Source organism: Lactuca virosa, chromosome 8 (assembly GCF_052849685.1).
Source record: "Lactuca virosa cultivar CGN04683 chromosome 8, Lactuca_virosa_CGN04683_v6, whole genome shotgun sequence".
NCBI classification, from domain to species: domain Eukaryota; kingdom Viridiplantae; phylum Streptophyta; class Magnoliopsida; order Asterales; family Asteraceae; genus Lactuca; species Lactuca virosa.
In genome coordinates, this window is record NC_136433.1 from 98789659 (window position 1) to 98802031 (window position 12373).

Consider the following 12373-nt stretch of genomic DNA (forward strand, 5'->3'; position numbering starts at 1 on the left):
GAGTGCTTCCATAGCAACTACCAAACTCTGAACTAAACATACATTAGTCCTAAAATAAGTGATCAAATATTCCTCCGTTCTACTAGATATCATACACACATGAGACATGGATTAGAATCAATCTCATTATCTAAGTTTTGTTTCATGATTTCGTGATTTGTGATGACGACATAAGACTTTAAATTGAATACATCAATTGAGTCCTGGTTGGGCCCAAGACTATAAGTCAACACCAAATCACCGATGGTCCAAAAGATATCGCTTTTCCCGTTAGGTAAAAAGGAACGAATAAACTTTGACTTATATGCTTGTATCCTTTACTTACCAAATCATACATGACACTGTGTTTTATAACATCATGTTACTGACTTGTTTTCACAATACCAATGCACAACCGACTTGTAAATTACAACTCATATATCTCCGTTTCAAGAATATAAGATGTTATAGTCTCAAAATTACTCGTGATTTAATCCATGAAGTGATTCTCTGAGCTTGGGTTTATCCAATACTTAAATCTCCATTTCTAAGTACTCATGAATGTTGTAGCAATACAATTGCTATGTCTAACCTTATTACACAATCTACAAACCAATTCCTGACAGTCTTAATTTACTACTCACTTCCAAAAGTATGAATGACTATGAAATTTAAATAATTAAATTATTCGGGAAGTAAAACATGCAAAACGGAACACAAGAATAAACAATTAACAAAGGTCGTAAACAAACTCATAAATAATCTCTATCATTTAATCACCAAAAGTCAATTACATTTATTTTGTCACAAGTTTCAAACTACTCATCTAACTATTAAAACTAATATCATCTCTCAAACCAATGTTCCTAGCATGCTGATTATGCTTGACCCTACTCAGAGCCTTCGTCAAACGATCTGCAGGATTCTCTTCTGATGATACCCTCTTCACAATGAGGTGACCTTCTTCTACTCTATGTCTTATGTAATGGTACTTTCTGTTGATATGTCTTGACTTGCCATGGTCTCTCGGTTGTTTAGTCAAAGCAATCGCACCTTCATTATCGCATAAAAGTTCCATTGGCTACTGAATGGTTGGAACCATTCCAAGATCTCCGATGAAGTTCCTTAACCAAGCCGCTTCCTTCGATGCTTCACTCGCTTCTATGTACTCTGATTCGCAAGTAGAATCAGTCACTGTGTCTTGCTTGGAACTTTTCGATGTAACTGCTCCACCATTTAATGTGAACACCCAGCCAGATTGAGAACGAAAATTTTCACTATCTGTTTGAAAGCTGGTGTCACTATACCCTATCACTCTCAATGTATCACTGCCACCAAGAACTAGAACCATGTCCTTTGTCCTTCTCAAATACTTGAGAATGTTCTTAACTGCTGTCCAATGAGCTCTGCTAGGATTTCCCTGATAGCGGCTGTCCATTGAGCTCCTTTCTTTGAATTTTCCATACTAAACCGTTTTAGTACCTTGTCCAAGTATGTACTTTGACTAAGTCCAATTATTCTTTTCTTTCTATCTCTCAAAATTCTTATCTCGAGAATATAGGCTGCCTCTCTTAGATCCTTCATAGTGAAACACTTTCCAAGCCAATACTTTACTTCTTGCAAGGTTGGAACGTCGTTTCCTATAAGTAGTATGTCATAAACATAATTTACTAGAAAGGTTAATATACTCCCACTAACCTTGACATACACACATGACTCATCCTCATTTCTAGAGAAACCAAACACTTTGACTTTATCATGGAAGCAAAGATTCCAGCTGCGAGACGCTTGTTTCAATCCATAGATGGATTTCTCAAGATTACACACTCTATTGGGAAACTTTGCATCAACAAAACCCTCTGGCTGACTCATGTAAACATTTTCAGCCAACTTCCCATTAAGGAAAGAGGTTTTGACATCCATTTACCAAATTTCATAATCATGAAAGGTGGCTATGGCGAGCATTATCCTAATAGACTTTATCTTGTGAGATTACACACTCTAGTGAGAAGATTACACACTCTAGTGAGAAGGTATCATCATAGTCAATCTATGTGGTTTGAGTAAAGCCCTTCGTAACTAGCCATGCCTTGAATGTGTGTAGATTTCCATCCATGCCGGTCTTCTTCTTGAAGTTCTATTTGCAACCAACTGTCTTTCGACCAGGTTCTTGATCAACCAAATTCCAAACTTGGTTGCCATACATAGACTTGATCTCGCTGTCCATTTCCTCTTTCCACTTTGAAGCCTCAGGGCCTACCATCGCTTCCTTGTAGTTAAAAGGCTCATTCAAATTTACCAGTGTTTGATCACTGATAAACATTTTCAGCCAACTTCCCATTAAGGAAAGAGGTTTTGACATCCATCTACCAAATTTCATAATCATGAAAGGTGGCTATGGCGAGCATTATCCTAATAGACTTTATCTTGTGAGATTACACACTCTAGTTAGAAGATTACACACTCTAGTGAGAAGGTATCATCATAGTCAATCTATGTGGTTTGAGTAAAGCCCTTCGTAACTAGCCATGCCTTGAATGTGTGCAGATTTCCATCCATGCCGGTCTTCTTCTTGAAGTTCTATTTGCAACCAACTGTCTTTCGACCAGGTTCTTAATCAACCAAATTCCAAACTTGGTTGCCATACATAGACTTGATCTCGCTGTCCATTTCCTCTTTCCACTTTGAAGCCTCAGGGCCTACCATTGCTTCCTTGTAGTTAAAAGGCTCATTCAAATTTACCAGTGTTTGATCACTGATAAACGTATCACCATCTGATGTTATATGGAAACCATATAATGTTGGTGGCATGCTAACTCTACTGGAACAACGAAAAGGTAATGAATTGTCAACTGGCTCAAATGGAATTTCTTCCTCTGGTTGAATGCTAGTTTCTTCTAAGGTTCCTTCATTGGTTGACTCTTAATCTCTTCAAGGTCAATTGTGATCCCACTTTCCTCTTTGTATATGACCTCTCTCTCTCTCTCTCTCTCTCTCTCTCTCTCAAGACTCCTCTTCGTGATACAATGATCATATTTTCACTAGGTCTGTAGAACAAGTATCCAAAATACTTTTTTGGGTAGCCAATGAAAATACACTTCTCACTTCTGGCTTCTAGCATGTCACGAGTCTCTCGTCTAACGAAAGATTCACAACCCCAAACTTTGATATGTGCTAAGGAGGGAACTCTCCCTGTCCACATCTCGTGAGGTGTTTTAGAAACCTTCTTAGTAGGGACAATATTGAGGATATGGGTGGATGTCTCTAAGGCATACCCCCAGAAGGAAATGGGAAGAGTGGATCGATTCATCATGGAACGAACCATGTCCAACAAGGTCTGACTACGCCTCTCAGCCTCACCATTAATTTGTGGTGTCCTAGGAGGAGTCAATTGTGAAACTATTCCACATTCCTTGAGGTAGTCGTGGAACTCGATACTAAGATACTCTCCTCCTCTATCAGATCGGAGCATCTTTATCTTCCTGCCTAATTGATTCCCGACTTCATGTTTAAACTCTTTGAACTTTTCAAAAGTTTTTGATTTATGTTTGATCAAGTACATATAACCATACCTGTTATAACCATCCGTAAATGTTACATAAAACCGATTAGCATCACTTGTGGTGGATCTGAAGGTTACACACACATATGTATGTATGAGGTCCAATTAAACCTTCACCTCTTTCATAAGATCAAGTGAAAGGTGGTTTTTTTTCATCTTTCCCAAAAGACAAGATTCACATTCATCATTTGGCCTTAAGTCAAATGATTCCAAGATTCCATCCTTTTAGAGTTGGACGATGTGTTTCTTGTTAATGTGCCAAAGACGACAATGAAACAAGCATGCCTTATCTAAACCATTAGATGAATCAATGTGAAATACACTATTGCCTAAGCTATCAACACAAGTCACAGTTTCATACACACCATTACAAGGTAAAGCTTCAAATATAAAGACACCATTTTTATCAACTAAAATTAAACCATTCAAATCATTAAACAAGTAACGAAAACCTTGTCTGAACAATGCATGAAATAATGTTTCGTGTCATTTCTGACGAATAGCAACAGTTAATAAAATCTAAACTAACATCACTACTAAGCATATGATGATAAGTCCTAATCTTGGTAAAAGGAGAAGATCACATATTTCCCATGATCATATTCATCCTCCCATGCTCCACCTCTTCACTTTCTTTTAGTCCCTACAAATCAGAACAAATGTGAAAACCACATCCTGTATCAAGGACCCAAGAACGAGTAGATTGTGTGTTATTGGTTTAAATAGTGTATATACATGACGATGATGGATTCACCTTGCCATCTATGATGTCCTGCAGGTACTTGGTCAGCTCCTCTTCTAATGGCACTTGTCATTGCAATAGAAACAAGTGGTCTCTTTGGGGTCACTAACATATGGAATGTATGAACTGGGCTTGATTTTTGGGACATTGCTAGATGACCCAACATGGGCCTTGTCCTTCTAGTTAGATTTGGGAGTATCCTTTCTTTCTTCCCTTTGTTTTAACCAATGGAGAGAACGAGAGCATTAACAGAAGGTGTTGGATTCTTTCGCTTCATTCCCGACTTAGTAGTATGTACCAAGTTGTGGAGTTGGGCCAATGTGGTTTCTCTATTGCTCAAATGATAGGCCAAAATGAACTGGTCATAACAACATGGCAAGGAGTTCAAAACCATGTCAATGGCCAACTCCTCATCGAACTGCACATAGATCCTAACAAGGCGTTCCATGTACCTTTGCATTCTCTGCACGTGGTTGCACACAGACTCTCCCTCTTTCATTTTTCAAGCCATGGGAGCTTTGAACATTTCATATTTCTCTTGACGAGCTCTCTTGCAGTGCTTTTCTACAAGGTCATTGTTCATCTCATAGAGCCAATAGTCCTCATAGAACCTCTGCAACTCAGGGGCCATATTAGCGACCATGATCCAAGCAACTTTTGTTGCATCGTCATAGTGTTTCTTGTAGGAGGCTAGTTGTTTTAGAGTAGCTTTGGCTTCATCGATCTCAACAAGTTTTTCTTCTAGGACATATTGTTTTCCCTCGAATCGAAGTGTCATCTTTATGTTACACATCCAATCGTTATAGTTGGTGTCATCAAATGTCACCTTGGAAATGATCAAGAGAAGGGAGAAACCCAAATGGTGGGTAAATGATGAAGGAGCAGAAGCATCACCAGGAATAGACATATATAGAAAAAGAAAATAGTTTTAGTTAGACGACAATAATCCTTAATATTTTAACCCATAATTAATATTTAAAGCTAGGATCCAAAATAACAATTCACAACTAAAAAGAGGGATGTCGTAATCTTATTGCAAATTTATAAAGGTAGGTAAAAGCAATTTACCAATTTCGAACTATGAAATTCCAAGATCTTTTGAGATTCATTGAATCTATCAATGACATGTTTAATCTCAGATTATGCTCTTCTATTTGTGAATGGGATACCGAGGATCGCAAACAAGATGTGAATAACCATACAAATATGCTTGGCACTGTCGATGTCATTTATCATCTCATATTAATGTGTCGGTTAACCACACGCACTCCATTAATCAATGATAATTTTTGAGACGCCCATTATTACTCTTTATAGTCACTATTAGTGTGTCGGTTAACCACATGCACTCCACTAACTACTATGAAGCATAATGTGCTATTTTATGGATTAGCATACCTTTCATATTTTTCCTAAAGTAACTAAGAGTGAGATTTTATAAAATGTGGTTTAGTTACTTTAATAGCATTATACTTTTAATGAAGTTAATGTCCTATCAGATCCATTCTGCTAATGACCCCCACCAAACAAAGAAACGGTGGGTGAGAGTGGACACCCATTCAACTACCCTTTTATAGGCAATTTCCGTATACCCCCCTTATAGTCCAGCTTCATGAATGAGGCATACTAGAGATCTGACTGACTTAATCTTATATGTATAATAATTAACTTTTAATATTATATATATAAGGTGTATTTTAAAAACTTTTCCAAATACTAGGTTTAAATTAAATTTTCAAAATTAATTTAAAATAAACCATTTAAGATTTAATCTCTATCTTTTAATTAACAATTAGTTAAATTAATTTAAATCTTATGAAAAAATCACAAATTCAAGATATAGGATATCTGATTACTAAGACAGTAATTCAGTTTTACACAATTAAAAAATATTATCTAGAGTAATTATCCTAATCAATTTTGAATTAAGCAAAAAAATCGTTGATCAGAGGGTTCACCACGTCGTGGCAGACGATTGCCATGTCGTGGCAGATGATTGCCACATCGTGGCAGAACGAAGAAAAAAAGCGGATCCAAAGATCTCCACATCGTGGTGGAAGAACACCACGACGTGGTGTCGCAACAGAATGAAGAGTCTGTCTTTCCTCCAATTTAGGTTTTGTTCACGTTCAAGCAATGTACATTCAGTTGTTAGACAACCATACGCTCTGATACCACTGATGGGTTTTTCATGCAATAACGCGGATAAATCCTTATACACTTAAGGGTGCATGAAACCTATTATATCTAGTCATAACACTATTAAAGTAACATTCTATTGAACAACAAGAACCCTATAAGAACCCTAGTATTTTCGAAATTAACAAAAAAAAGGTTTAGGGTTACATACCTTTTGATTATACTAGTAGATAATCATTCTAAATCCTTCTTGTAGTCACTTGGAAGCTAGCATCAGAATTATCGTGCCTCTGATGGTTCACACCCAACCCTAGCAACAAGGAGGCTTAAAGAGAGAGGATGGGGAGATGGAAATTTCGGCCTTAGCTTGGAGAAAAGAAGTAGTCGAAATTACAAGACCAAGGGTTCCTTTTATAGTGCAACTTGGAAACCGTAGATAACCCTAAAATGAATAAAATAATATTAATTCAAATTGGTAATTATCCAGCTTCCTATTTATCTGCAAGGAATATTCCAGATGCCTTCGAATACCCTAAAACCGTCCACCCTTCCAAGGAAGGTTCTGAAACCTCTCTTGTTCAACTATTGAACAATTACACTTTAACCCTTGCACTTTTAATTAATCCAATTAATCCTAAAATTAATTCTAATTAATTTGTGATTAATTCTTAATTAAATATTACTATTTGTAATTAATATATTATTTTCATAATATATTAATAAATTCATTTATTGCTATTTATTAATCATATAATAAATCAATAAATCAGTCTCTCTCTCTCTCTCTCTCTCTAAAAGTCATCCTATTCAATTACTAGATTTGAGTGCAGCCCAAAAGGACTTTGCTAATAATTCAAGTATATACTAATTCAGTTATTGGCTTAGACACCTAATCCAACACATTCTTCATTGTTGTGATCACAGAGCACAACCCAGTCAGAATCATCAAGTGACATCGTTAAACCCCAAGCACATATCACAACATTTAGTTAGCGAGGGAATAGTGAGAGAATCGTTTTTCCCCTATTGGGTAGTAAATCCAGATTTGCTCAAGAAAGAAGATGGATAGTTGAGGACATGTGTCGATTTCACAGACTTAAACAAAGCATGCCCAAAGGATTGCTACCCATTTCCACCCATATATGAAAAGATAGAATCTTTGCATGGCTACAAGTGGAAGAGTTTCTTGGATTACTACAAAGGGTATCATCAGATACAAATATATAAAGCAGATGAGGAGAAAACCTCCTTTCATACGAACAGAGGAACATTTTGCTATACAAAAATGACATTTAGACTGAAGAACGTCGGAGTGACATTTCAAAGACTAGCAGACAAAGTCTTCAAGCCACAAGTGGTTAGGAATATTGAGGTGTATATGGACGACCTGGTCATCAAAAGTCAAAACGACGATCATTTCTTACGTGACATAGCATAAACTTTCACAAGTCTAAGGGCAGTGAACATGAAATTAAATCTAAAGAAATGTATGTTTGGAACGAAAGAAGGAAAAATCCTAAGACATGTCATTACAAAGGAAGGGATGAGGAAAAAACCAAAGAAGATAGAATCGTTGAGAGAGTTATGCTCATTGAAGACGGTAAAAGAAATACATAAACTAAACGGCAAATTAGCGGCATTGGGACGATTCTTAGATAAATCAGCAGAAAGGACATTATCATTCTATAAAACGTTAAAGAGGGTACTGGACAAAAAGGATTTCCGGTGCACAGAGGAGGCAGAGAGTGCATTTAAGAGACTCAAGATAGCATTAATAGAATTGCCTACCTCAGCATCACCAATCCAAGGAAAAATTCTGACAATGTACTTAGCAAAATTAAAAACGGTAGATAACGCAGTATTGGTAGCCAGCAGGGAAGAAAAAAATACCTATATACTTTGTAAGTCGCATATTACAGGGAGAAAAAACTGGATATTCAGATATGGAAATATTAGCGTTGTGCCTAGTAAATGCTTCCAGACGATTGAGGAGGTATTTCTTAGCACATATTATAGAGGTCCTTATGAATGTCCCATTACGACAAGTGCTACTAAAGCCAGAAAAATCAGGGAGACTAGCTAAATGGTCCATGAAATTAGGGGAACACGAAATCATTTTCAAACCCCGAACTAGCATCAAGGCACATGCACAAGCGGATTTCATAGTTGAAATAACATGTCATAGAGAGGTATCAATAGTAAGGAAAATAGAAACTAAAGATAAAGAAACCTTCCAACATAATTGCTTCAGGAGGTATATCACCAAACAAATACGCAGTCAAGTGAAACGGGCATTTACTACCATCTGCAACATTTAATGAACAAAGAGAAAATGTGCAAAAGACAACATTTATATCAGGGGAATGTATGAAAATGACTCAAGAAAAAGCCTTACTAAATCAAGTAAAAGGTATCATTAATCACTAACCTGCATGAAGAACGAATAAAACTGACAATTCACCTCGAGCTTTCCAAATGGGGCTTATATGACATAATGCAAGTACAACTTCAGGAAAGAAATATATTTTAACACATAAACGGGAATGTAATGGTATGTATGCCAATAGCTTGTCGGATAGAGATACAGAATCATCTACGGGAGGCACGTCACCAGGAGCGAAGGGAAGTCAAAAATTATGAACGTCTACCCAAAAAAACTTGCTCTTCCACCCTCCATTTGTACCAGATAAATCAAGAGAAAGTGGAAAATGACGACTACTGAAGGAGTACTAATCGTCGTATATCTTCAAACGATAGAAGTAACCGAATAACACAACATTCAGAGGAATACAACGAGACACACAAAAAGATTCAAAAGTCAGAACTTTCGATACAACATTTGGACAATGTTTCACCGGATGAACTCTATAGAAAGATAGCACTTCCAGGAAGAAAGAAGAAGGAGTTAAGCTTAAGCCACACACCAAGTGCCTAAGATACAACCCTACCATGCCAGATGGATCATCTAGAATGCACGTATATGCGGATGGAAGTTCAACACCATGAACTTGGGACAGATGATACTTGTACATGTACCGGTCTAGCATAAAATTATCACCCTAAAAAAGCACAGTCGACATGTCACAAGCCACGACAGCCATGATGTGAAAGAAGGAAGAAGATGGAATAATAGAAGTTTCTAACACGTCAGAATTATCCGTTAAATAAAAAGAGGGACCGGTTAAAGCATTAATTAAGCAAATCCAATCAAAATTAGAAGATATGGCTTATTAACACCGCAAGCATTTAATGCAAACATGTACACACCATGCGTCGGACATTTCGTTGACCGAGGAAGATTCTTAAATTCTGAACGGTAAATTAATTTTGTGCCATTATTTCACCCTTCAGAATGGGGGGCTTAATGGTGTACCCGGGCCGGTAATCCAATCAAGTCCAATACCAGCCCGTTTCCACCAGGTCGGCCTACAAAACCGAAAGGCTACAAATACAACTCATCATGAGCGAAACTCGACTCGGGTGATCATACACAAAATTCCTGGACCGACAAGGGATAGGTCGATCACAACTAGACCCACGATACATTATTAATATCATAAGGGTCAAAGATGGCACATGAAATATATCCCAAGGTTCTTGCAAAAGAAAGATCTAAAGTAATAAATTAATAGAATGAATGACAAAAGGCGTAACTCCCTGTTAGCCAGACAATAAAGAAAGACTAGATACAATCATATACCAAAGGATCCAGGGAGACCAATAAAATACCCCCAAAGGAATGATAGCAAGGTATGGATAGGGTACACGGTACCATAAACAATTCAGCAACGTACCTATTCGTCATCTGACTTAGGCATCAGAGAGCAATACCGGGGTCCAACCCTTGGCATAACTTTCTAACCTACTAGTTGTTCATCATGTGCAGTGTGATTTCTCGGATGCTCATTAGACGGAGTCCCCAAATGAGAGCTACGCATGCACCTAGATTTCACCGTAACAACAACCATTGATACAAAAAATGAAATATTTGTACATATATGAACATGTTATGATATTATAATTTTTTTAGTGGTGAATTTATTCTCATAAAACTAGGGGTGTGCACGGTGCGGTTTGGTGCGGTTTAGAGCCAAAACCGCAAACCGCACCGCACATGCGGTTTGAGTTATTTAGAAACCACAAACCGCACCGCGAACGTTCAAAACCGCATTATGCGGTGCGGTTTGGTGCATGCGGTTTATGCGGTTTACATGCGGTTTTGCGGTTTGAGTAATTATTTACTTTATATTTAATGACAATACTATCATTGTCGTCACTAACGGCTCACTAAGTGGTCATTAAGAAATTGGGTGGTCATAGAATTGTGGTCATTAACTACTTATGAATATACATAAGTTAAGAAAACATAGTGACCATAAAATAAGGGTCACTCAATGTTAGTTGAAAATGAATTTGAGACAAAAAAATATGGTCGCTCCATTAAATTTTGCATTAAATTTTGGATTAATTAAGATTACATTTCAAAAACTTAAGATAATGTCACAAATTTAGGACCTGTCAAATTATTTTCGAATATATATATATATATATATATATATATATATATATATATATATATATATATATATATATATATATATATATATATATATATATATATATAATCATTAATTGATTTTATCAATGTGGTGCGGTTTAAACCGCAATTTTGTAATCGTAAACCGCAAACCGCACCGCGAGTGTTTTAAATCGCGTTATGCGGTGCGGTTTGGTGCGGTGCGGGCGGTTTATGCGGTTTATTGCACACCCCTACATAAAACATATTGGTATTTTTTAGTTTCTTTTGACCAAACGTTGGTTGTGGACTTGTAATATTCCAGGTGATATCTAAACTTACAGATGGTAAGGTTGCTCACATTCCTTATCGAGATTCAAAGCTTACACGTCTCTTGCAAACTTCCCTTAGTAGCCATGTACGAGTTTATATAAATTCAAATATTATCTTCTTATATCTTTCAGTAGCCTTGTAATCAACATGTTTCTTATTAGAGTAACTACAAAACGGTGCTCGTACATATGCTCAAGTTATAGATTTTGTCCCTCTCGTCTTTTGGGAATTTTTTTTATTAGCTTATATGCACTGTGACGCCTTCCTCAAGCAATACAGATGAAACACATAATACCCTCAAGTTTGCACATCAGAGTAAGCATGTGTAAATAAAGACTTCTCAGAATAAGGTGATACTGGACAATCAATCTTTCATGATATAATTTTTTGAAAATTTTTAGTTTTTACCATTATATTCTTACCTATTGATGTTTGAATTCTAGATTATTGATGAGAAATAACTTATCAAGAACTATCATAAGTAAATTTTCAGTTTGAAACAAGAGCTTCAACAATTAAAACATGGTATTCCAGTTTGAAACAAGAGCTTCAGCAATTAAAATGTGGTATGGGCATCGCACCAAACTAAGAGGATCTAGTTAACATGAAACTCCAGGTTTGTACTGTATAAAACAACATATATATCCGATCAATTATATGCATATGTATGTATATGAACAATAAGGTACCCTGCTTATATGAATAATCAAAACAAATGAAGAATTACGTAATTTCTTTTAAGGTTAATTTAAAACAATAAGGTACCTTGTTTTTATGAACAATTAACTTTGCATTTGATAAATGCATATATTTTTTTCATTAGATATCGATCTGGATTAATCTTCAATTTGAAATAATTTGAGCTAATATTACCTTAAATGAAAATCGATTCAACTGCTAATTAACGTAAATCTTCTGTGCATTTGATAGATGCATAGGTTTTTTCATAATATATTCGTTTGTTGGTTATATAAAGATGAATAATTTGGATTTAAAATGTTTTTTTTGTTCTTGATCTACCATTAATCGCAATTAAAACGAAGTTTAATAAAAGTAAATTTAATTTATTGAAAAGTGTTGTTAATAAATTCAATGGTTATGT